Here is a 27306-nt window from a genome sequence, read left to right as displayed (position 1 = left end):
ATTCTATCCCTAAGTCCTATTTTATTTATCCTCTGAATATCTCTGGAACCCATCTACTTGTTACTATCCCCTCAACCTCCACATTTAGTCCTAGCTACCATCCATCTCTCATTTAGACCACTGCACTAGGTTCCTAAAAGATCTACTAATATCTGCCATTAGTCCCCTGCAATCTACTTTCTACAATACAGATTCCGAAAAATATACACATACAATGGAACATTACTCAGCCATAAAAAAAGAATGAGATCTTGCCATTTGCAACAATATGGATGAACCAAGAGAGTATTATGCTAAGTGATGTAAGTCAGGCAGAAAAAGACAAATACCATATGATTTCACTTATATGTGGAATGTAGAAAAACAAATGAACAAAGTAGAAACAGACCCATAAATACAGAGAACAATCTGGTGGTTGCCAGAGGAAAGGGGGTGGGGAGAGGTGGAGTGGGAGATACAGACTTCGTTATGGAATGAATAAATCATGGGGATGAAAGATATAGCATAAGGGATATAATCAATAGTAATTTAATAGCACTGGTGATGTATAGAATTGTTGAATCACTCTATTGTATACCTGAAACTAATATAACACTGTATGTTAACTATAATAGAAGTAAAAGAGGAAAAAGGAATGGGAAAAACTAAATCTAAAACATTAGAATAAAGGCCAACTCTGGGCAGGATCAGGGATCATTGATTGAGAATAGTCAAGAGGGAACATTCTGGGATGCTGTAAATGTTCTGTATCTTGACCTAGGTGATGTTTACATAAATTTATACATACTTAAAATCCATCAAACTGTACCCTTAAGACTTGTGCAGTTTACTCTATATCTATAGTGACATGGTGGCTACACTTGTGAGCATAGCATAAATATATAAAGTTGTCAAATCACTATGTTGTATACCTGAAAGTGATGTAAAACTGTGTAAACTACACTTCAATTTTTAAAAATACAAATCTAATCATATATCATGTCATGTTACTCTCCCATTTTCCTTCACCACACCACCCTAGCAGACTTAAACTCTCCTTTGATAGCTTTTCAATACTCATCCGATAAAATCCAAAAGCCCATTCATGGCCAAAAAAGACCTTTCCAAAAAAAGTCCTTCATACTAGTCAATTAAACTAGGCTAACAATATTTCCTAGAAATTAGTTCCAGGTTAGTTAGCCAAAAAGAAATCTGCATGCAATTTTGAAGACACAAGTAAAGCAAAAGGCATTGTGCTCTGAAGGTCAGTATGAGGCATCATGCACTGTTTACTTGTACATGTTGACATTGATCTGTTTGCTCCTCTTGTTGACATAGGAGGCATCTGAGCCTGCAGTTACTCCAGCTCCTTGCCAGATCTTCAGCTTTCTGAATCCCAGCACATCTAGCTTCCCTGGCCCAGGCACATATGAAGTTTGTTGAGACTGGAGGGCGCAAGAGTTAGGTATAGGCTCTAGTTTGTTCTTATGGGTTCCAATTTATTCTAGTGGGATCTGGTTGCTACTTCTGATTGCTAACCCTGCTGACCCACCACCAGATACAAGATATAAGCCCTCTATGAACTTCTTCTTATCCCTATCATAAATGTCTTATTCTTTATCACTCTTAGTGATTCTGCTTCCCCGATGGAACCCCAAGCTGACATAAGTATCTAGTAGCCTGCCCATCTTTCCAGCCTGATTCTCAGCCACCTTCTCTGTCACTCTGTCTCATAACCATGCACTGCATAGTCCCACTGCATAGACTGTAAATGCTATTCTTTCTGACTGGAATCCATCCTCATTTGTCCCTGGCCTTCACCTAGTTAGGAGCCCACCTTCCCTGATGTTATTCTACAGCATCAGGTACCTTTCCTTCGCAGCATTTATTGTAGCAATTATACATTTATTTTTAATTAATTCTATCCCATTGGCCTATAAAATTGCAAAGAACAGGAATTTTGATTCTGCTCACAGGTGTATTCCAAGAACCTAGAAGAGCACCTGGGACATGGTAAACTGTCAGTAAATATTTGTTGAATAAGTGAAAGAATGGGTGAATACTGGCTCCATGCTGGGCACTATGTTAAATGCTTTATGTAGTTTAGCTCATATAATACTTATAAAAACTGCTTTGAGACCAGTACTATTATCCTTATTTTGCATATGAATAGATGAAATTATGTTGCTACAAGTGGTAAGACTCATATCCTTCCATTTATGTCCAAAGAAGAGTTTTACTTGGGCATTCACTCTCTTAATCCCTTTGCCCTTCACAACACTATAAGACCAGCTAAATAGGATTGTTTATTTTTTCCTGTGACAAATGAAGAAGCTCATATTTAAAAAGTTATTTAACTTGCCTAAGGCCAAGCAATGAACCAGCTACAGCTAGAACACAGATCCAACACCAACTTCATCAAGTTTTTTAAAAATTTGACCCCTCTACCTCCTTGCACCCAGGCCCCAAATTTATTTCTATACTGCCATCCACATTCAGATTCACCAAATCTCAGGATGCCTGGGTGGCTCAGCGGTTGAGCATCTGCCTTCGGCCCAGGGCATGATCCTGGAGTACCAAGATCGAGTCCCACATCCGGCTCCCTCCATGGAGCCTGCTTCTCTCTCTGCCTATGTTTCTGTCTATCTCTCTCTTCTCTCATGAACAAATAAAAAAAATCTTTTAAAAAATAAAATAATAAAATAAAAAGATTCACCATATCTCTCCTATCATGACAGACATCCATAGTAAACTCTCTATGAGCATTATCTTCATTTTAGAAATCAATAAAGGTGACGGGAAAACATAGCATAGCACCTTAAACAACACATAGTTGTATGCTAATGTCCAACAATGCCATGGCTTATTTTTAATCAGGATCATTTTCACATATCCTAAACTCTTAAAAAAGGGAATGGAGAAAAATATGTATCATACCATATTTATGTGAAAAAAGTTTTTCAAAAGATGCAGTTAATTTTCCATAAGAAAAAGGAAGAAGAAAGAAAAAAGAGTAAGGAAGGAAAGTGAAAGGAAGAAGGTGGAGGGAAGGTTTGAAAGTTAAATTTTCCTTCCAAGCAAAATCAAGCCAGCTTTTTCAGTCACACAGGGAAGTATGATTTCATTAGCCTCTACACAATATGCTTAGTCATTAATCCTAAGTAAAGCACATGGCCCCTGACAATGCTGTCCTAAAAACCTGTGTGACACATTCTATATTTCAATTTTCAATCACAAGAGATTCTTATATAGTTCCACAATGTCAAAGGAGATAATTTGAGAATGATGACAGCAGAATAAGACGACAGGGCAGATAATCACATTGACAACACATGTCAGTCTTCGTAAAACTCAACTCAACAGTTTAGATACTTCTCACAAATTCTAGAATCCAATCCGAGTCAATTATTCCTAGCTTGGGTTCTATCATATTGGAATGCCCTAGAAACAATCCTTCATTCAAAATCTACATTCAAAAAATGTTCTTCCTTCTGTACTAATGTTTTACACCTCCAAACTGTTCTATGGCGTTAAGTGAATTTAATCTTGCGTCTACAAAGACTAAAAATGTAAAAGGATTAAGCACTTCTTCAGGCTTACAATTCTTCAACTTTCTTCATCTCCTTAATAGTAAAGCTTTTTAAACTAAAGTATCTACAAAACCTCAAAAAGGTAATTTCCCAGACACGTCGACTTTAAATATTTAATTTCAACTTTGAATATGTGATGCCTGTTGGTTTATTAAGCATTTAATTTTTAGGTGCACTGACAAGCAGGAAACTTTTATTCTCAGTCACAAAACTTAGTTCTTTAATTTCCTTTGCAAATATCTGACTCTCCCATAGTACACTTGTGCATTATGCATTTTTGTAAGTCACCGGCACTGCCAATGAATAACATGTACTAAATGCTTACTAAGCACCAGGCACTATTCTAGGAACTTTATATCCATTAACTCATTTACACTGAAGACTATATGTACCCTATGAATGAGTTAATACTTAATAGGTAGAAAGAAAACACACAAAGGAAAGAGTAAGATAAGTATGCATATCATCTAAGCAAAGTTGATGTAGCAATTTAAAAATCTATTTACTGGACAGAGGAAATGGTTTGTTGTTATTTGAAGATGTGCTAAATGTAAAGAACACATACATCCATGAAAAAAAGTATGCTTCCTTTTTCTTTTTTTTGGTTTTATACAGTTTTTAAAAGAATGCTTTCTCAATCATCATTATAGAAGCTGTTATTGAAAACCAAGAAGCAAACTAAAGAGAGAGGCAGAGGCACAGAGGGAGAAGCAGATTCCTCACAGGAAGCCTGATGCAGGACTCAATCCCAGGACCCTGGGATCATGCCCTGAGCCGAAGGCAGACACTCAAATGCTGAGCCACTCAGGAGTCCCAAAAGCACAGTGTTTTCTACATGATATGAAGAGTATTTAGCACATTGCCTAAAACATAATAAGCATCACCAAAAAAGTAAGCTATTCATAATTGCTGATATTATTAACCAAGGGAACCAAACATGATACAAACATGTACCATGTTCCACACATTGCACTACAGCCTTTATAATTAAGCATTTCAACACAGACTGCACCAGAGGAGCTTTAAATAATATCAGTGCCTGTAAAATACTTAGGAATAAATTTAACTGAGGATGTGACAGCTGGAAAACTACAAAATATTGATGAAAGAAATTAAAGAAGACACAAATAAAGACATCCCATGTTCATAGAATGGAAGGATAAATACTGTTAAAATGTCCATACTACCCAAAATGATTTACAGATTCAGTGTAATCCCTATCAGTCCAACTCTTGATTTTGGTTCAGGTCATGATCTCTGGGTAGCAAGTCCTGTATGGACTCCGTGCTCAGGGCAGCATCTGCCTAAGATTTTCTCATTCCCTCTCCTTCTGCCCCTCCTCCCCCACTTGCAATCTCTCTCTAAAATAAATAAAATATTTTTTAAATAAAATAAAAATGAACAAAAGAAAAATCAACAACACAAGAAATAACAGGTGTTGGTGAGGGAGGATGCACAGAAGGGGGAACCCTCTTGCACTGTTTGTGGGAATGCAAACCAGTGTAGTCACTCTGAAGAACAGTATGGAGGTTTCTCAAAAAGTAAAAAATAGAGCCACCCTATGATCCAGCAGTCCTACTTCTGGGCATTTAGTCACCAGTCACCATAGAGCCACCCTATGATCCAGCAATTGCACTATAGGTATTTACCCAGAGGGCACAAAAATACAGATTTGAAGGAGTACATGCACTCTAGCCTTGGAGAAATGTCTAATCAAGTCCTTTGCTCATTTTTATTTATTTATTTATATTTCCTCAAAAAGTTAAAAAGAGAACTACCCCATGATCCAGCAGTCCTACTTCTCAGTATTTATCTAAAATAGTTTAAATCAAAGTCATATAATATTACATTGTGTGTTAAAAAAAATACATTGTGTGTTAACTAACTAGAATTAAAAAAAAAGAAACATTAAAAAATAAAATAAATCAAGGTTACAACATGAGGTATGTGCATATTCACCCCAGCATGATTCACAAAAGCCAAGATGTAGAAACAACTTAAAGGTCCATTAGTGGATGAGCAGATAAAAACAATGTGGTGAGGGTGTCTGGGTAGCTCAGTCAATTAAGCACCTGCCTTCAGATCAGGTCATGATCTTGGGGTCCTGGGATCGAGCCCCATCGGGCTCCCTACTCAGCGGAGAGTCTGCTTCTCTCCCTCTCCCCCAGCTTGGGCTCTCTGGCTCTCTCTCTATATATATATCAAATAAATAAAATCTAAAAAAAAAAAAAAAAAGAGGGACACCTGAATGCCTCAGCGGTTGAGCATCTGCCTTCGGCTCAGGGTGTGATCCTGGGATCCAGGATTGAGTCCTGCATTGGGCTCCCTGCAATGGAGCCTGTTTCTCCCTCTGCCTGTGTCTCTGCCTCTGCCTCTGCCTCTCTCTGTGTGTGTCTCTCATGAGTAAATATGTAAACCCTTAAAAAAAAAAAAGGAATGTGGGGTATACATACAAATGGAATGTTTTCAGCTTTAAAAAGAAAGAAACCTTGCCATATATGACAATACAAATGAACTTTGAGGATACTATGTTAGGTGAAATAAACCAGTCACTGAAGGACAAATATTGCATAGTGCCATCTTCATGAGGTATCTAAAAATGCCAAATAAGTAGAAACACAAAGTGGAATGGTAGCTGCCAAGACATAGAGGGAGAGGTATATGGAGAGTTGCTATTCAGGAAGCATTAAGTTTCAAAAGAGAAAAATAAATAGTGATGGATGGGTCCCAGCCCCAAACATTCCAATTTAATTGGTTTGGGATGTAGCCTGGGCACAGAAATTTGTTAAATTGTGATTTAAATATACAGCCAAGTTTGAGAACTAATGTTTCAATAGATATGTTATTTCATTTAGTCCTCATAGATCATATTATTAATTCCATTTTACAGAACAGAAAACTGAGATTCAGAGATACAGTAACTTGACAAAGACTTAGACCTTTTCAACTCTCAAAACCTACCATGTTGCCTTCTGAACTGTAAATATCTGTTTCTTGCAACCTTCAAATTCTGCCAGGAAAAAAGTCAAATAGTTGCTTTGCAAATCTGCACAGTAGGTTAAAAGGCCTCCTTATGAATTTTGAGCTCTGGTACAGGTTTTTGTTTTTGTTTTGCTTCCAAAAACAAACCTTAACCCACAGACGGTCATGAAATCAATTTACTGAGATTCAAAAAGCATTTTTAAATGAAATAAAAGAATTGATAAAAATATAACAGTGCCAGACTGCACTGCATGTAACAGAAAAAGTATTAACTATAAGTTCTGAGTCTTGAAATTTTTATTCCTATGTGTGTGCACCTGCACGTGTGCCTGTATATGTGTATGCGTGCACATTATGGCAAGTAGTAAATCCTATCTCCTACCATGAGTTGCACCATGAGTTTCAAACATATTTGATGTTAATAGTTCTTCTAGGTAGAAATAAAATCATAGGATAAAAAGATAATCCTGAAAATGTTATTCATTTTCTCTTTTTTTTTTTTTAAGATTTTATTTTTAAAATAAACACACCCAATGTGGGGCTCAAACTCATATCCCAAGATCAAGAGCCACACACTCTACGACTGAGCCAGGCAGGCAGCTGTTAGTCATCTTCTGATTTGTGTACACTCATGTTTTTCTTTAATCTTAGAATGTCTTCCTTCGCTCTCCAGCATTCAACCACCGCTTAGTTGTCCTCTCCCTTCCATCTCCTAGGCAGAATTAGCTGTTCTTTAGTGCATCACCATTGTTAACAACATCTACCATATTTTTAAAGTATTTTATTTAAAGAGGGCAGTGTCTCATTCTCAAAAATATGAACAAAACAGAGCCTGATACATGGTGGAGCTTAATTTTTTTTAACAATTAGGGACAGCAGCTTACTATTATTTTACTCATGAAATTTTGATGATACAAAATATAAATTAAGAATGAATTGCATCTTCTATCTTCCTGAATAATCACAAATTAGCACTAAAGTTACTTTAATATCGGGCTTATCCATATCTAGTCTAGATGATACTCTTGTCTGCCAAAGCCTGTATCAAAGAAAAAAGAAGACAAACTTTGAAGTTAGCTCTACTGGATTAGCTTACATTGTCTATACCAGTCTACTCTCTTATCTATTTTTTTAAAGGTTTTATTTATTTATTCATGAGAGAGGCAGAGACACAGGCAGAAGAAGCAGGCTCCTCACAGAGACCTGGATGTGGGACTCGATTCCGGATCCCAGGATCACACCCTGAGCCGAATGCAGCCACTCAACCGCTGAGCCACCCAAGCGCCCCACTCTCTTATCTCTTTTAACATTAAAACACCTTCTCCAATTCCTATTTCTATACTTGCTATGAAATTAAATTAAAATAGATTCATTAAACACTTACCAAATAAAATACATTAAATAAATACACTTACCAAATAAAAGTACATTCCATTTTATGAATAACAGGGAAAAAAACAATTTTACTAAAAAAAAAAAAAAAAAAACAATTTTACTAAAATGCAAATCCAAAGAAAACAAAAAAGCATTTATTCTCTCTCAATCTTAACTTCTTAACACCATCAAAGTCTTTTATTCATCTGTAATCATCTAAATAAAGGCAATTTAAGTCTTTCCTATTTCTTGACTGTATTGAAATATTGGGACTATTTAATTATTCAAAAAGGTATTTTAAAAATATATATTATAGGGACTCTTGGGTGGCTCAGTGGTTGAGCATCTGCTTTTGGCTCGGGGCCTGATCCCGGAGTCCTAGGATCAGGTTCCACGTCAGGCTCTTTGCATGGGGCCTGCTTCTCCTCCCTCTGCTTGTGTCTCTGCCTCTCTTTCTGTGCCTCTCATGAATAAATAAATAAAATCTTAAAAAGAAAATAAGCCTCTCAATGTTTTAAAAAAACAAAAACCAAAATATATATATTATATATTCAAGTATATAAGCATATGTATACAAATATACATACGTATGATTTTAATATCTTATATTCCTGACCAGCCTAAAGTCAAATATTGTCACAGTAATCTGAGTAACTAAGACATTTAATCGAGTAAGTACCAGGGAGCATGGAAACAACATACAAATTTAAATAAACTAGAATTAAAATTTACTTAACATTAGAAGTAATTTAAATTTGTAATAAGATAGAAATGAAAATTAAAATTGGAAGAATGCCAGAGAGCATGCTCCATAAAAATCTATTTCAGGAATCCATGGGAAAAATTCTGCCAGTTTTTCTGCAAAGTGAACCTTCGAATTTTTAGTTATAAATTTATGCAATCTTAACATGTGAAAAAGAAAATCACATACCATTTCTTTGTTTCAAATTTTTGACCCAAATTAAATGGCTCTACGATCTTCTACATTATGCAGCTTCACCTAACATTATGGGCCCAACTATTAAGAGTCAAAGGCCAGCCATGGATGTAGCTAACCGGCAGACAGCAACGCTGATTCATCTAGGGGAGAAACAGGCAGCAGCATCCACAGATCTGATGATGCCCAAAGAAGGTAAAAATTGGTCATAAGCCAAGTATTTCCTTTTGGAGCACAGACAGGAGTACTGTAAGTAAACATAACTCAGAGCTTGCTACATTTGAATCTTAACTCAAATGTGGTCCTTTGGGGCTAGGCAAAGAGGTAGGGGAAGGTACATGTAATAATTTCCAAAGCCATACTGTTGTCTCAAGATTGGAAAACTCAGGTGTACAACTGTGTTTTCCTTATTCATTTAATTCCATTAACAAGAGTTATGTGACTATTTCACACCAAATATTTAAGTTTGTACATTAAATATAACTCCCTCCAGGTACCCTATAACAAAGCAGTGAATTTCTTACTTTCTTCATTTCAGTGCATTAGATTTTGTATAACATTTATCTCACCTACTAAATATATAACTAAACATCACAGAGTTAAAATAGTAAGCTTTCGTCTACTATGGAGTCTGAGGCAACTGCTTAAGCAGGCCATCAGGATAAAAAATGATGCAGACACCAACCAGAGAGGGAGATTGAGTTACGAATGTGCCCAGGGGGACTATATGAACCAGCTCTTCTTTCTCAGCTTCCCAGTCCATTTAGCTGGCTCCTCAGACAAAAACCCACCAATTAAAGGATGCAACCTAACCAAGGGACCCTAAGCCAGAACCATATCCAAAACTCAAATAAAGATAGATAAATTACAGTCATTTAGGAAGAAAGAAACAAACAAAGGAAAGAAAAAAAGGAGAAAGATTGCCCCCCTTAATCACTCTTTAAAATGGCATACTGGAGATTTTACACATAATAGAGAAGAAATGCTCTTTGCCAAAAATCAAACATTCATCTAGCTTTCCTGTAAGAAACTATCAAATCCAACCATGAAAGCAAGATTAATAATAAATAGGTGGCATAAATCTAATCTTTCAATCCTCCAATATTTTTATAAATGACTTTTATAATTCACCTTATAATGCATTTTTTAAGAATCACATTAAATCAAAAGCATACCAAAAGGTATCCCAATAAAGCAAGATGTGTTTTAATATTTGCAGAAGTAAATGAAAACTAAAATTTATTTTACTATACATATAATACTGCATATTAGTAATTACTAATAACTAATAATTATATAATTAATAAGATTGTATTTATTATAAATAAATGAACCTTTATTTCATTTTTTTTAAGATTTTATTTATTCATCCATGAGAGACACAGAGAGAGAGAGGGGCAGAGACACAGGCAGAGGGAGAAGCAGGCTCCATGCAGGGAGCCCGATGCAGGACTCGATCCCGGGTCTCCAGGATCAGGCCCTGGGCTGAAGGTGGCACTAAACCGTTGAGCCACCCGGGCTGCCCAAAATGAGCATTTAAACCTGGACATTCTAATCTGGCAGTGATGAAAATGGAAATTTCTCATATGAAAGACATTTGGCTATGTTATTATCAGATTCGTTGCTTATAATTTCAGAAACAGTTATGGGGGCTAGGATATAAACTTGATTCTAACTCATTCATTAGTTCAACACATATTAAAAGTACCTAACTGACTCCAAACCTAAGACCATGACTTTCCTACTAAATTAGTTTGGACAAGAAAGATCTGGGCCTTTCATGGTCTTGCAAGCCCTAGGAAAAAGAAAGGAAAATTTGCTCTAGCCTCAGAAGCCTACAGACAACCACAGTGAATCTGAGTTAGTGCTAGTGGGTAGCTCTAGAATGCTTTTAATGATGTAGAAAATGGATACAAACTGTAGGACTTGCTTAAGGCATTCTCAAGGGATTACAACTGAAAGAAAATTCTACTCTAACAAAGACTCAAAAGATTTTAAAAATCAAACACCAATTACATTGTTTTGATAATTAGCTTTAAAAGACTACTTAAGGAAGAAAACTAACCTTCTGGAATGCTTGCAAAATTACTACAAACTAATTTTACTGCTCTGTTCAAAAAATCCAGGGCCTAATTCAACTTTTACAAAGTGAGAATTTACCAAACCCCAACAATTTGCTCTCAGGCTCCCTCTACAGAGATTGATTGATGGTTTAAAAAACATTCTAGAAAAAAATATTTTGGCCTGAAGAAAAAAAAAATTACACTTCTCTGCAAAAGAGGTAAAAGTGGTAGCTCCACCTCTTTCATTTGTATATAAGGCTGTGCTACCTCAAATAAGCATTTAGAGCCATATTCCACATCATAAATTTGGGAATTGCATCACCCACTCTCCTGTGCTGCAAAACTGACTTGAAGGGAAGTTTTAAAACTAGTCTAGGGACATTCCTTTAGTCTACTTTAGTGCTGCAATAGACTTCTATTTAGGTAACATATACTTGGTAGACTCCTATCAGCCCAGCAGATTCTCAAACCATGAGATTCTTTACTTGACTGAAACAAATAATTTGAGGAAACAAAGCCTCAGATGCATTGCCCCTCAAAATAATATGCATGAAGGAATTCCTAAAAGATATGCAGAACTTTCATTCTTTGAGATACTATAATGTCCATTCCTGGATTAAGCCAGGTTATCAGAGAGCTACGTACCTGGGCTGTACCTCATTGCTGGTCACGGCCACCCTAACAGAACTGCTTTAAGAAAAAAATAGTTATTTATTGAGCACATACGATCTTTACTCACATCACAATGCTCTTGAGAATGGATGTTATTTTCATGTTAGAAAAGAAAATAATCAGATCTTGAGAGGTTATTTCCCCCAGAGACACAGAGCCTAGATGAAGGACATTATAAAAAACAGCCCAATGAATCCTGCTGACTTTCAATGTCAGGGCATTGAGGAAATTGTATGACACTATACTGAATCCACTCTTAAAGAAACTATAGCAGATATTTCATTCTGGATTCTAGACAGAAACAACTGTGTTCCTCTTAGGCAGTTAGTTTGTTTTTCTCATGGATGAGTTTTCCAACCACTAAATTTTTTGCATTTTCCTCTTTGCCTGGAAGTTAGAAAACTCAAATTAAATGTGTGCCCAGCTCTAATAAACATACAGGATTTCAGAACATGGATTTTGTGAGCTAATGGTTCCCCTAGCTCATTTCATTTTGTTGTTTTCTTTACTCATATTCTCAGATTCTTTTTCATCTCACCTTGAAGTTTATCCTATTACAAACTATTTATTTTCAAATGCTATTTATCAAAATCTTGTAAAAACTCACCAAGTTGTACGTTATACAATATATAAGTTATACTCAATAAAGTGCTGGGGAAAGGTACAAAAGAAAAGCCATTTACAATAATCAAAATCAAAGAACAGTAATTCAAATATGTCCTAGGCTATCTTTGAGTCAATTCTTTACAAAATAGTCTAAATTACTTCATTCTTACATAAGCAATCACTGAATTAATATTTTATTCTATTTATTATAACATAACTTAAAATACAGTTATATATAGATACATGGATTTATTAAATTTAGAATGGGGATAATTTTGAGGAATTTCATTTCATAAAGATTGCACTAGAAAGTTCTATTGGTCTTTTTATCATACTTATCCTAGGGAAGAGAAGTACATATTGGTGAGTAAGTGTGGAGGAAAAAGCATCTTTTGTGAAATAAAAGTATTAGTGGAGAAAAAGGAAAACAAGCACATGGAACAACTTGATAAAACCAATGCCTGTGTGAGATGCACATGTCCATGCCTTTGGTTTCACTTTTCTCTGCCTTGGTTGTCTTAGTAGTGGTTCTCTTTTTTTTTTGTTTTGTTTTGTTTTTTGATGTTGGAATTCTTTACCCTCTTTAAATTTTGTTGACTTTTAGCTTTTGCAGGTTATACCCATCAATACTTACCCTATTAGAACGTAAACCTGATACATGTTTAAAACCATTAAAAACCATTATGCATTTACAAAAATATTTTATTTTTAAAAAACTTTTTTCAAAACAAAAAGTGGTGCTTTGTACTTTTAAAAAATATCTTTAACATCTTGATTCATAGAGCACAGATTCTCAAATCTGCTTATGCATTAATTCTGAGAAGTTGTTTTAGGTGGAAGCATATGAAAAAATTTGGCCTCACAGAGATATGTAGTTGGAAAAAGAAGTATTTTAATAACCTGCTCAGGTAATTATAGATATTTGAATTTGACACAACACCCAAATTCAACAAATTGTAATTTCTTAGCACCACATGAGGCTGGTAGTATTTTAATAACCAGAACCAAATAAAGAAAGCACAACTGAAAGCACAACCAATATCTCTCATAAAGTTAAATGCAAAAATCTTTAACAAAATTTTAGCAAATTGAATGCAACAATATGTGTGTATATATGTGATCAAACAGGATTTATTCCATGTGTGCAAGGTTCATTCAATATTCAATAATTAATCAATGTGGGCAGCCCTGGTGGCACAGTGGTTTAGCACCGCCTGCAGCCCAGGGTTTGATCCTGGGGACCCTGGGCATGATCCCTGCATGGAGCCTACTTCTCCCTCTGCCTGTGTCTTTGCCTCTGTGTGTGTGTGTGTGTGTGTCATGAATAAATAAATAAAATCTTAAAAAAAATAAAGTCCACGTGATTATTTTTGAGACCATGTAATTATTATGACTAATGTAATTAACAAGTGAAACTGAATTTTGATAGAATGTTTATTTTGGAGGAGTCACTTTTTAAAATGTCCAGTGTAAAAATTAGTTGCTATGATTTAACCATATGTTAATAGGAATTGTGTTAAACCCATACACCCATTTAGGGAGAATTGACATCTTTACTGTGTTGATTCTTCCAATCTATAAACATGGAATGTCCTAGGATTTAGGTCTTCCTTAATTTCTTTTATTAGCAATTTATAATTTTCATTATACAGATATTACCCGTGTTTTGTTAGAATTATACTTAATTATTTCATTTTGTTTGGAGCAACTGTAAATGACATTCATTTTAAATTTGTTTCCATTTGTTGTTGTCAGCAATATATAGAAATGTGATTGTTTTTTTGTGTGTTGATCTTGTATCCTGAAACCCTACTGAAGTCACATTTTGGATCTAGGTTTGTAGATCCTTTGAGAGTTTTTCTTCTTCTTTTTTTTCATCTGCAAACCAGGATACTTTCTTTCCAATATATTAAAATTAAAATGAATCTTTAATTGTTTTTCTTGACTTATTGCAAGTGCTAGAACTCCTGGTTTTATGCTAAATAAGAGTGGTGAGAGTAGACATCCTTACCTTGTTCCCAATTTTATTTTTATTTTTTTATTTTTTAAAAATTTATCTATTTATTCATAGACAGAGAGAGAGAGAGAGAGAGGGGCAGAGACACAGGCAGAGGGAGAATGTAACATTATTAAGCTTTAAAAGGGAGGGAGATCCTCATACATACTACAAAATGGATGAACCTTTAGGGCATTACATTAAATGAAATAAATCAACCAAAGACAAATACTATATGATTTCACTTATACGAAGTATCTAAAGTACTAAAATTCATAGAAACAGAAAATAAAATGGTGGTTACTAAGGGCTTTGGAAGGGAGAAAGGAACTCATTGCTGTTTAATGAGTATAGAATTTCAGATTTGTGATATGAGAAAGTTCTGAAGATCTGTTTTACAACAATATAAATATATTTAACACTACCAACTGTACTTAAAAATGGTTAAGGGCAGCCCGGGTGGCTCAGCGGTTTAGTGCCGCCCCTGTCCAGGGCGTGATCCTGGAGACCCAGGATCAAGTACCATGTGGGGCTCCCTGCATGGAGCCTGCTTCTCCCTCTGCCTGTGCCTCTCTTTCTCTCTCTCATGAATAAATAAACAAAATCTTTTTAAAAAAAATGGTTAACATGATAAATGTTATGTAATGTGCTTTTTAACACAATAAAAAATTATATAAAAATAATAACAGTATTAAGTGGAAGAAAAAGCTGCATTTGTGGAATGCCTATGTCAGAAATCACACAAATACATAAATCACAATATTCTCATATTACTCTGAAAGAAAAAGTTATTACAGTTTTCTTCTAGAAAGCCTGATAATCCTTTTCATAATACCATAATATGTACAGTTATATCAAAGAGAGGAAAGCTCCAGACCATTAGGTAATTTTATTTGGAAATCTAAATATACATATTCATAGATATTGCTAAGTATATTTGCTAATTTTATTCCCAGTAGAAGCTACACTTTAGGAACCTTAGTTCATATTTATATTTTTTCTGATTCCTTATGGATTCTAAAAACAAAATTCACAGGTATACTCTCAGGCATGTTATTGAAGTAAACATGCTATACTATAACCAAAGAGGAACACATTTAACTTTTAATTCCTTAGTTAAAGATGAAAATAGCTATCACATATTCCATGCCCAAGATAAATTTTTAAAAAAGAAAATGCCTCCTATTCTGAAATGACAGCCCCCTCACATATGGAGCAGTAAACTTTTCTTTCTTCCTAAAATACTCATTTGGCACTGATTTTTGACAAGTGAAAATGTTTTTCCACATACATACAGTCCACTTGATTTTAAGAAGCACTGATAACCTAACTGATAACTTTCAAACTTTCCTCAGTATTTAACATGTCTACTTTCCTTTAATTTCTGTAGCAAGTTACAGAAAAAACTTGTTTCGATTTTCCAATAATAATGGGCTGAAATGTGTGTGTTGGCCAAGGGAGACACTGATGTGAACTAAATGTAGGTGTCAGAGATTATAAAAAAGTATTCAATGGGGGCACCTGAGTGGCTCAGTCAGTTAAGCATCTGACTCTTGATCTCAGCTCAGGTCTTGATTTCAGCATCATGAGTTCAAGTGCCACATTGGGCTCCACACTGGGAGTGGAGCCTACTTAAAAAATAAAAAATAAAATCTGAAAATAAATAAATAAACAAATAAATAAATAGGTGAATAATCACTGAGTTTGACAAGTTATTCTTTCCTCAAATACCCTTAAAGAAGTAAACCATTAAAACTATCTATTAAATGAATAAAAGTCATCCTTTTATTTACATATAATAGTAAATACTAGCATCTATTGTCAAAATTGGTATCTAAAGGAGCAGCTAGCTATAGATCAATTTTTAATCCTACTATGATTGTGCTTGCAAATTACACCTGTATTTTTCCTCTCACTTGATTTTTTATATTGTTGAAATGAAGAAACAGTATCTAATATTCTAGATTGAGACATGCTAAGCAACTAAGTATTATCATCTTGCATGTGATCAAACCTAAAGCTAAATCAAAATGCCCCCATCTGATTTCATGTAAATTAAGCTGATTATAGAAAGTGTCCAATTTCTATCATTTCTCTCCATAAAGTAGCGAGCACATATTTGTTGAGTAACTGCAGACTGACTGATTCTAAATATAAACTGAGACGTGTGCTAAAATTATTGTCCTGATTTTTTAGCAATCACTATGAATATCACACATGGTTACAGATTCTATTTATTAAGTACCTTGAAAAAAAATAGTTTAAATATTAACAAAATTACAAGCGAAAATTTTCCTATCAAATGCAATGATTCTAATTAAATTCACAGTTGCTAACTGTTCCTACCAATACTCCACACATATGGCCATTCATTTCACAAAACCTGTCAAACCTAGTATTAGGACTACGTCAATTAAAGCAAATTTTACACAAGCAAGTTTTAAGTGGGGTCACTTCTCTTACAAAAGAAAGATGGTTTTACCTTAAAAGAGAGGTACATCTAAGCAGCTCTAAAATTCTAATCCAACAAAAAGCCTCAAAATAATCTTGAAGCTGTTTCCTGGATTACTACTGTTCCATCTTCCAAATCTACAAATGCTCAATTTACTTTAAAAAGTCAATTTCATGAAAATATGCTAATGGAGAAAGGAGAGTTTATGTAAAAATAAGCTAATGCCATCTTGTTGAATTAGATGTGACTGTGACGCAGGCCAGACTTTGCAAAGTAGTGAGTAAAAGAGATAAAAATGTTCAAAATAATCCTTTGTCAAACATAATGTTCCATTTCACATGGCTAAGCGGAAGAACAAAATCACATAGAAGTTAGGAAGCTCCGGAGCCACAGCACAATCTTTAAAAATCAAATAATGTGGGGACACACCTGGATGGCTCAGTGATTGAGCGCCTGTCTGCCTTCAGCTTAGGTCATGATCCTGGGGTCCTGGGATCCAGTTCCATATGGGGCTCCCCACAGGGAGCCTGATTCTCCCTCTGCCTATGTCTCTGCCTCTCTCTGTGTCTCATGAATAAATTTTTAAAATCTTTTAAAATAAATAAATACATAAATACATAAATATCAAATAATGTGGATGGTTCAGCATACCCAGCGAACCAAGAATATTATCAATTTCAAAAGGAAGGAGTCCTCAGAGACGTTCCAGTCAGCCTCAGGGAAGACCCAATGATCACTTGACTACCTAACTCTAAACCTTCAAAGGAGTCAAAGGAACCCTCTAGGCCAATCAGTTACTTGCAAGTAAAAAGTGAAGGAAAAAAGAGTAAATTTATCACTCACCTTCCCAGAGCCCAAAGAATCCCAACACTTTGGCTTTGTCAAAAAGCCAAACATACTCCTAATGTATTATGGGCAGGAGTATGTTAACCAATAAATGTTCAAATGGGAATTAACAGAAATAGGGTAATGGAGAATAAACAGGCAAGCCTATTTCAATTTAAGTTTTTAAACTCTAAACTAATCCTAGGAAAACTGTTGGCTAAGCCCAGTTCAACTCTGACAGATAATGCCTAAAAGGAATGTAAATAAATAAACCACTTTCTAAGAGCTTAAGGAAACTGCTTTAAGTAATAGGTCTCAACTAAGCTCAGGACAAATTCTTTTCAAAATACTGTGTACCTCAATGTCCAGCTTCCACGAGGAATCATCTGTCAGGTCTTAAAAGGGGGGGCGGGGTGCCTATTTTGGATTTGTAAAGCTGATGCTTCAATTTTCATTTCCTTTCAGGTCTCCCAAGACTAATGGCACGTTATAAGAACCTGCCTCTGCTCTCTACCTGTGCCCTCAAGATAAGTTCATATCCCAGTGACTCCCCTTCCACTAGTCCTCAGAAACTCCGAGACAATTAATGGCCTCCCTGCCTCAATGGCTTCTGATATTCCAAGTAGGATAGGGGTGGGACCCCAAGGAAACATGGGTGAGAGACTGGGGTAATAAGAGACCTGGCCAAAGCAAAGGAGATAGTGTCACTCATCCCTACAACTGGTGTGGTAAAGGAGGCATAGTCTCTCTCCTCCTTGAGGGGAATCTCCTTTGGTGGAGGGTTACTGGGAACAAAGGGAAGGAAGCATATGAATGCCCAGGGGACTGGGAATGTTGTGTCCCTCAATGGCCACCTGTTCTCAGAGGCTGTCTCTAGCAATATCCAAGGGGGCAGAAGTCATCAATGTCCACTATACTCTGTTGTACCTTGTAACCAGGCTTCTGCTGAGAACCAGAAGAAGGTCAGAAATTCCCACCCTCATCTATGTGGATTCTCTAAATTACAGTGCAGGAGTGAGTTCATATGCCTTGCATTGCCAGGATATTGAAGCTGTGGAGACCTGGGAATCTGATAAAGGAAGACGGAAGAGGTTGAAATTTGAAAGAGATAAGGGTGGGAATAGATGCCTGAGGGGAGGAAGTTAAGGTCCACAAATACAAAGCTAAAACCAGAAAGTAGTCCATCATATAGTGCCTTCTCTGACTGGCACTTCTCTTGCAAGTGACTTCTCTTGCTGGCTCTCACCAAACAGGATCTCCAACTATTTACATCTTCTCTCCTCGGGCCCCAACTACTCACCTTTCTCCTACTACTCATGATTTTTTCAACTGGCGGACAATATTACATTAGTTTTGGGTGTAAAACAGTGATTCGACAATGCTATATATTATGCAACGCTCACCACTATACCAAGTGTAGTTACCTTGCAAAGTAATTACAGTATTATTGACTATATTCTTTAAGTTGTACTTTTCATCCACATTACTTATTTATTTTATAACTAAAAGTTTGTACCTCTTACTCCCCTTCATCTATTTTGCCCAGTAGCCATGATTTAAATAGTTTTGTTTTGTTTTTTTTCTAATCAAAAGAGGTTGCCTAAAAAAGTGTAATCTGAGGAACCACAGACAGGAGTGAGTACCACTAACAATAATATGTCAATATCTTAGAGTTAATTTGTAATGTTAGCCTACCTAATAGAAAATTATCTAAATATTTTTAAAGTTCACTGTCCAGTTTTAGTTAAGTGAAAATTAATGTTATAAAATTTAAGGTAAAAATATTTTAAAAGTAATATACATACCATGATTAAAATCATGAACAGAAAAAATAATGGAAGAAAATACCAAAATCACATCAAAATATTAATAGTGCACGTCTTTAGTTACAAGTATGATCATTTTTTCCGTTTTATATTCTTATAGTTTCCAATTTGTTCATAATTCTATAATGGAAAGGGAAAGCGGGAAAGCTTTTTAAAAAAAGCAAGCTTCCAGCAGCCCGGGTGGCCCAGCAGTTTAGCGCCGCCTTCTGCCCAAGGCCCAATCCTGGAGACCCAGGATGGAGTCCCACCTCGGGATCCCTGCATGTGGCCTGCTTGTGTCTCTGCCTCCCTCTCTCTCTCTCTCTCTCTCTCTCTGTGTTTCTCAAAAATGGGTAAATAAAATCTAAAAAAAAAAAAAAAAAAACTTCTTTGAAAGAGGAAAAATGTTACTTGCATAGAAAACTCCTCCTGAAAAAAAAAGAAAAAGAAAAAGAAAACTCCTCCTGGGTTCACTTGACAATTAGTCCTTTTTTTTTCTTTTTTTTGACAATTAGTCCTTTTAATATCAGTACCCAAGAACTATGCATTTACTGGAAGGGCACCTGGAACAAAGAACATGGAGAATGTGAGCAAGACCAGCCAAAGAGAAACTTGGCCTGCTTAGTAACCTACACTACTAGCTCCCTATGACCACCAGACGAGGAGCAGATTTCAAAGCCTGATATGCAAGGTTCTTCACAATCTGTCACTGTATATTCAAACAATATATAAGCACTTAGCTAAACCTCCTTGTCTGACTTTTTCTTTTCCTATCAAAATCTTCCCATCTGGCAGAATGATTTAATTCACTTCCATCCATGAAGAGTTTCCTGATTCTCTTACGAAACTAGCCTCTACAATTTCTCCTTCTTAAGGTGTTGATACAGCATTTATAGCACCACTTTCTCCCAGTACTAGGCCAATTCTAATTATTTTGTTGATTACTCATGTGTAAGTAAATACCTCCCCAGCTAGATGTTAAGTTCCTTGAAGTCAAGAATTTGAATGGTCTGCAGACCGTAGTCATTCAACAAATGCATATACAGAAAGAGAGAAGAGTGAGAAAAGATGCAGTGCTAAAACCAGGTTGGTGTTATATTCATACTTGGTGATGTTACCTAAATAAAATGTGTTGCCTCTGTTTTAAAATGTTCCACTGACCCTTCATCACTAGGACATGTACTTTCTTTTTTTTTTCAAATAGCAGTGGGATCATTTTTGTTTTTGTTTTGTTTTCATAGCTTATTTATTCATACCAATTCTGCCATTCTCCTTGTAATTAAACAGCCTGGACTGCAAGATGCCTCCCCAAGGTTCAGGATATAGTCTACAGCCATACAAAGAACAAAAAGAAATTACCTCCTAGAAATAAAATTTAAGAGTCATCACAAGATCCTATTTCTCTTATAGTCCTGTGTGAACAACATATTTGTGCCTCCATTTTATGGCCTTATTCAGGCAATGGGCTTTAGTCTATCAATATCCTCATCAAGAATTTTCCAATGTAAATAGTTCAATACTTTAGAAATGACGGACAAAGATAATTATGTTTCTATCTGCCATCAAATACTATTCCAGTACTTAGAGATAATGAGCATTTGTACTATAGCAACCTGCCTCTGGAGACATCAACAAGAGTTTCACATCTTAAGGGAGAATACATAAATCATAAATGAAAGCAAATCAAATGGCCAAGCAACAGACAAAGAAAAACCCAGCATCCATTATTTTTTCAGGAAGAGCACGCGGGTCAATATGATTGTTGACTCTGAAGGGCAGAGCAAAAACAAATCAATGCAGTTTCCCACTATACAGAACTTCGTTTTGCTACAGCACATATATTTTTTTTGTAAGTCAATACTTGTCCAGATTCCACCACTTACTAGCCATATGATCTTGAACCTTCTCTGTATTTCAGTTCCTTGGTCTGTAAAATGGAGTTATCACTTCCTAGCCAAACCACAGTCAAAATGAATCAAATAACATTAATAGTCTGGGTTTATCTATCACCCTATCATGGGATGACACATCTCACAAAAACGGTTCAGTCACACACCCACGAACTAGGTAACTGTTCCTGCAAATGTTTCTGCTAAGTTTTAAACAAGAAAAAGATTTCCAGGTGTTCTGGTCTTTTTTATTTTTATTCTTTTTTACTTTTCTAATTGATTTTTCCAACATTTGAGCACCCACCATATATCACTGCCAAAAATGTGTTAAACATCTCCTGCTATGACCTAGCTCTCCTTTGCAATGTAGTCCAGATATTATTTTTTGGCATGTGCTTTCTAAGAAAATAGATTTTTCTCCCCACCTAATTCAAAGCTCTTTCTTACTAAAAGAACAATAATTCCACATACCATAAGTTTACAGGTTGTTGCTATTGTTTGAGATCACACTTAAGAAAATTAAGTTTATGTTTAATACCGAATGGACGGACCATCTCTATGTTCGCTTACACTTGGACACACAACTCCTTAAAACAGTGGAAGATCCGTGGGCTTTGGAGTCAGCCAGGCTTGGATTCAAGTTCCTGTTCTGTGACCTTGAGCATGTAATTTAACTTCCAGGCTTCCTCACTCTCCACCTTCAGTTCTGGGCTGTTGTGATGACTTAAAGAAACAATATACCTAAAAGGAAGTGTCTAGACTCTGAAATTATTATTTCCCACTCCCCTTAAATCTTTCCCTCCTACGCCAAGACCAAGCAAACCTACTCTGAACACAAGACAACTTGGACACAGCATCTATTTCACACTCGGGGAGGAGGGGGGGATGCTATCCAACGAAAAATGGAGTGGACGATGCTTCCAATGGAGCAAGAAGTAAAGAAACTGACAGGGGTAGACCAGGGCCCCCTACTTCTCTGACACGTACGAAAAAGACACTAATGTGACACACTTTATAAAGGTTGCACCGCACACTCACGTTGGTTTGTACCACGCTCTGGGAAAAGGACGGAATCAGGGAACAAGCAGCAGGGAGCCTCGGGGTTCAGCGACCCGACCCCGCCCGCCCGGGCGGTACCTCTGAAGCCTAGAAACTGGGGGGAGCGCGCCGCAAACTGACCTCGCCCCCCACCCCCTCCCCCATGTGCCCGAATCTCTCTGGGGCACGGATGGTGCTGAATCACTAGCTCCAGCAGTGGCAGCTGTCGGCTCCGCTGCTCCCGCGGGAGCCCGGTCCCCAGGGCGGCGACCGTCCCGGGGTGGGGGTGGGGGTGGGGGTGGGGGAGGGGGAGGGGGTGCGGGGCCGACACCCCGCGGTGGGGGGCCGTGGGAGGGGGTCGCGGAGGACCGGGGCAGCAGGTACTCACCGGGGCGAGGACAGCCCAGCGCGGTGGGCGGCTCCCCGCTGCAGGCGGCCCCTCTGCGGCTGCCCCGCTTCCCCGTCGCCCCCGGCCCGGGGCTCCCCTCCGCCCGCCTGCCGCCCTAAGCAGCGTCGGCTCGGGGCTCGGGGCTCGGGCGCTGCCCCCGGAGCAGCTGGAGCAGCTGCGGCTGCCGAAGGGGGTGGCGGCTACCGATCGGCCAGACCATCCGCGGGCTGCGGCCGGGGGAGCGCGAGGCGCGGAGCGGGGCGGGCGGGGCGGGCGGGAGGAACCAAGGCCGGGGCGCGGGGGGCGCATCCTCCGCCTCCCGGGGCGCCGCGAGGGCTCGGGGGCGCCAGGCGCCGCGGGCTGCGGCCCCAGCGCGGGGCCTGGCTTTTCCGGGCGCCCCCCTCCGGGTTTGCCTTGGTTCGGCTCGGGGCTCCTTCCGAACGCGGCGAACAGAGGACCTAGCGACGGGCGCGCCCCGCCTGGGCGGCGTCCGCTCCCGCTCCGCAGCGGGGCCCCGCGGCGCCGCGTCCTGGGCGCACCGACCCTGGGCGCCGTCCGAGTCCTCCAAGGGCATCTCTTTCACCCAAGCTGCTTTGTGGAGCGAAGAACTCAGCGGCATCCGAGCCCAGCCGGAAAGTTAGCAAATAAAATCCAGTAGCCACCCCCCGCCCCCACCCCACCTCCGCGTCCCGCAGGTGCTCTTTGGAGGTTCGGGGGGAAATAAGGATCCCAGAGTTGGAGCTCCACGAATGTCCCGTCCTGCCTTGGAAAACGTACATCTAGGAGACCCTTCTCACGGCTCTATACGAGATTATTAAAGAAATGCAGAAACGTGTCAGGTTCATTGTTGAGCATTTTAAGGAGAAGTGTCTTGGGAGTGGGGAGGAAATCATACCTTTATGTGAAATGCACTTTCATAGAGCTGGAGAGCGAAGCTCCTGCCATGACATCCCGTAGACTTCTGTTGAGAGCGCTTTTGTGGCCTCTGACCCGTTCACAACCAGGCTCGAGCAAGCAGGTTCATTTTCAGAGCATGGTGAGGATGGAGACAAGTGTACAGTTTTCCTTATGGGAAGAAAAAAAAAAAACACAGTTGACAACTACCTTTAAAATATAATTCAAGGGAAAAAATATATATATAATTCAAGGGGGCAAAAAAAAACTCTCCAAATAACTCCCCCCCCCAAATAAATTCCACAGTTCAGAGCCATTCACTCTGAATGAAAGCTTTGTCCTTTTTTTTTTTTTAGTTAACATGATTTTTTAACATGAATTGAGCACATACGATGGACCAAACACTACACTGAGAGTGTTTCCAGTTTTATTCCTTCGTTTACTCTAAAAACTCCTGTAAAATCGGTGATATCATCGCTATTTTTAAAATAGACTGAGCTCAGAAAGTTTGTTGTGCTGAGTTCACCATCTCATGGATGATGAGTAGCAGAACAAGCACTGCAATCTGGAGTTTTTGACTAGTGCCTTTCCACTTAGAATGCTCCAGGAAACATACACTAAGCCTTACCATATCCATGATTGGCCCTTGAATGTAAGTTTATTAATCCTTCCTTTGTGAAAACTAGGTTTCATGGTGGAGAAAGGGACATTTAAATTTCTAAGGTGGGCTCCTGAGGTTAGGAATAGGGATCAGAAAGAGGAGGCTGTATTTCACTCAGAATTAACCTGGAAACATCATTTAAAAAAAAAAAAAATGCATGGTTAGGGTCACGTGAAGGTGAGGAGGAACTTTTTGTTATCTTTTTGTTAATCCAGTACCTTTTTAAAGTCATTTTTAGATCATCATAGACTCTACATTGTGCTTTATACTACACTTAAACTATGATTCTATATTACACTGTGCACTATTCTTCCCAGAAAGGAGTAAGAATTTTTAAATGGGCTTAATGCCATAAGTCCTCATATACTTTACCAGAATTTAAAGTAACAAGGCATTAATAACTCTCATACCATGTTAAGGAAGCTTTTTGAAAAGAAAAAGTGTAAAACTAAATTGTTACCCTACGCCGTGCCATTGTTACTGTGTTAACTGTTATTGTAAATGTTCACACATCAGTACCAGCAAAACAGAAATCCCCAGAGCTCCTTGTTGCTGAAGAACTAGGTGCTTGGATCCCTAGTGAGGCCAGGCATGTGTGACTCAGGGCCAGGATGGCCTCAGCCTCAGAAATGTGTGATTCTTCTCTCCACATACAGCTGTTTCACTTTCAAAGGAGACAAGAAAAGAACAGAATTGGAATAGACAAGATGCCTTTTGAATTAGTATTTTCTCTCTGATTGACAGGGACATAAGAAGGAAGGATATGGTCTCAGGTGGCTTACCTGAGACCAAACTGGGATTTAGAACCTGGTTACCAGTGACATCGCTGGCCATCTGTTGATATAACTTGAACTTCTTGGAGGGTATGTTTCTGAATGAAGAAGGAAGGGGATATTTTGTGCCAGTGGCCTTGAGAAACTGTCAAAAAGAATGAAGGGATAGTGTGATGCCTGCATTCCCTCCTCTCCCAGAGACATCAAATGCTTTTGAACCCATTAGGGAAAGAAGCTAGGGCCAGAAACTGAGGAATTATTTTCATAAATGACTTTGCAGGATTCCAAGTATAAAAAATACTACTTTGGACTGTAGTGACACAGAGCTAGGGGAGGGGGTCTTCTCTCACCCATTCTGCCATAGACCTTCATGCAACCTTGCCACTAATAAGGAAGGGTACTGGAGATATATTCTCATAAAGGGCATTGACATCCAATACATGGTCAAGATAACTTGACTAGGAGCCAGAGCAGCAGAGCATAAATGGAATTGTTCCTGAGCACCTGGGAAAGGCAGCTGAGGATTTCTTGTCATAAATAAGAGAGCTTGGGTCGGTTAAACTTAGATGATTATTAAACCTTATTTAGGTAGCAGTATTAAGGTGAATTTATTTGTATTTACAAAACCAGTGTGACCTAGGGACATTCAAATACTACTACTTTTTAAATGACACTGATAAGAGAGCTAGAGAGAAAGAAAATAGTTAACATTTTTGATAGAACTACAGTGCAAGCCATACCATGCTGAACTTCGATTCAAGATTATGAAGTACCTGGGGTTTCTGGGTGGCTCAGTTAAGTATCTGACTCTTGATTTCGGCTCAGGTCATGGGTTCAAGCCCCCAGTTTAGTACACATAGGTACTGAAATCAATAAAATGTATATCTAACTGTGGATTACTGTTTAAAAAAAAAAGAATATTAAGTACCTACTATGTGTTGGCCACATACTAAGGCATGTGGTGACATTAACACCCTAAATTACTCTTGGGAATATTTAATAGTGTTATTTCTGTTTGCTTTTAGCTATCACTTTTTCAACCTTAGTATTTCTGAGGTACTATTATTATGTGAAGTACTATTTTCATCCTCATTTTATAGATAAAGAAACTGAGAATCACAACAATTAATTTCAAAGGTAACAAAGGCAACACAGCTAGAAAGTGGCAAAGCTGGGTTTCAAACCCAAACCAGTACATGACATCACTCTCCACATACTTTTACTGCCTCCTGCTACAAGCAAAGCAAGTTGTACATTGCATTTTTTCCTTACAATAGAAAATCTATTTTGTTTCTGTTTTTTAAAATCTATTTTCAACTTTCACTCTTAAAAGGATAAAAGGAAATGCATCGTTTCTCAAAGACGATTTAAATGACAGTCCTCCCAGTGGAAACATTGGATATCCTTTTCCAGGTTTCTGTGCTCAGAAAAGAGACTCTGCCACAAGAAGTGATCATTGGAGCATAGAATTGGCCAGTGATTTCTAAATACTTGCTGCAGACTCTGATTCCAGGAACTCTTGGGTAAGACCTTGGAATCGATATTCTTATTAAGCACGGTAAGTGATTCTTAATGCACAACCATTTGACCAGTTTGACCACACCATACAGGACAAGAGCAACGTGGGTCTCACAACTATCCAGTCTCCTAGACTTAACCCTTTAACTCCATCACTTGTTGAAAAGGAAATGGGAGGCTAGTATTCACATTTATTTTACAGAAATGTATTTATTAAATTGTTACTGCCTTTTTCAGTATTAGTTTGGTCATTCTGAAAAGTTTTCAAATAATCCTCAAGTTAAAGATTATCCTCATTCACAATTACTTTTCTATGTGGATATTTGGAGCTTTACATAAGAGAAAAAAGAGCCTAATTAGAACAGCAATAAATTTAAGTATTAACTTTTAGAGAATTAGCAGGTTTATAACAGTAAGTCATTCCATCCAACATAATAGATTTCATTTGTTTTTATTTTATCTTGCATTTCCCAAGAATATTTTTATAGTTTTTTTCATATGTGTTCTACAGCTTTCATACCAAATTATTTTTTTGGCATTTGTCTCCCAAATGAAATATTCTTCCCATTTCCTTTTCTATAAGATTTTTGCCTGAATAGAGATTGGTTGCTTCCGTAATTTATTTTTTACTAATCCAACACACTAAATTCTATTATTACTTGTTTTTTCATGAGAATCTCTTGGGTTTTTTAAGAAAACAGGCATATCAACAGCCTCTGGAGCTTTATCTCTTTTCCTGTTATTTATACCTGCTATTTTGTTTACATTTGCTAGAATCACCAATCCAAGTGTTCATAGTGATTGATGCCTGTCTCACTCCTGATTTTAAGTGAAAGATTTAATTTTTGCCATTTAAGATTTGTT

General features: G+C 37.6%; 1 protein-coding gene across 7 annotated transcripts in view; it reads right to left on the bottom strand.

Annotated features, from left to right (window-relative positions):
- Window positions 1-27306, bottom strand: part of TTLL7 (tubulin tyrosine ligase like 7) — a 149724-nt gene that overhangs the window by 116657 nt on the left and 5761 nt on the right. For 4 of the 7 annotated variants that reach the window (XR_003124393.3, XM_025417859.3, XM_025417861.3 and 1 more), the window contains exon 1: window positions 22597-22777. The gene's annotated coding sequence lies outside the window, so the exon portion shown is untranslated. Of the gene's footprint in view, window positions 1-21740; window positions 21764-22596; window positions 22778-23491; window positions 23888-27306 lie in introns of those variants that run through there. The other 3 variants (XM_025417860.3, XM_049111759.1, XM_035717215.2) reach the window with 3 other exon arrangements.

The sequence above is a fragment of the Canis lupus genome, chromosome 6, assembly GCF_003254725.2.
Source record: "Canis lupus dingo isolate Sandy chromosome 6, ASM325472v2, whole genome shotgun sequence".
Classification (NCBI taxonomy): domain Eukaryota; kingdom Metazoa; phylum Chordata; class Mammalia; order Carnivora; family Canidae; genus Canis; species Canis lupus.
The sequence above is the reverse complement of the archived record's forward strand: the minus strand, read 5'-3'. Positions and strand labels throughout refer to the sequence as shown.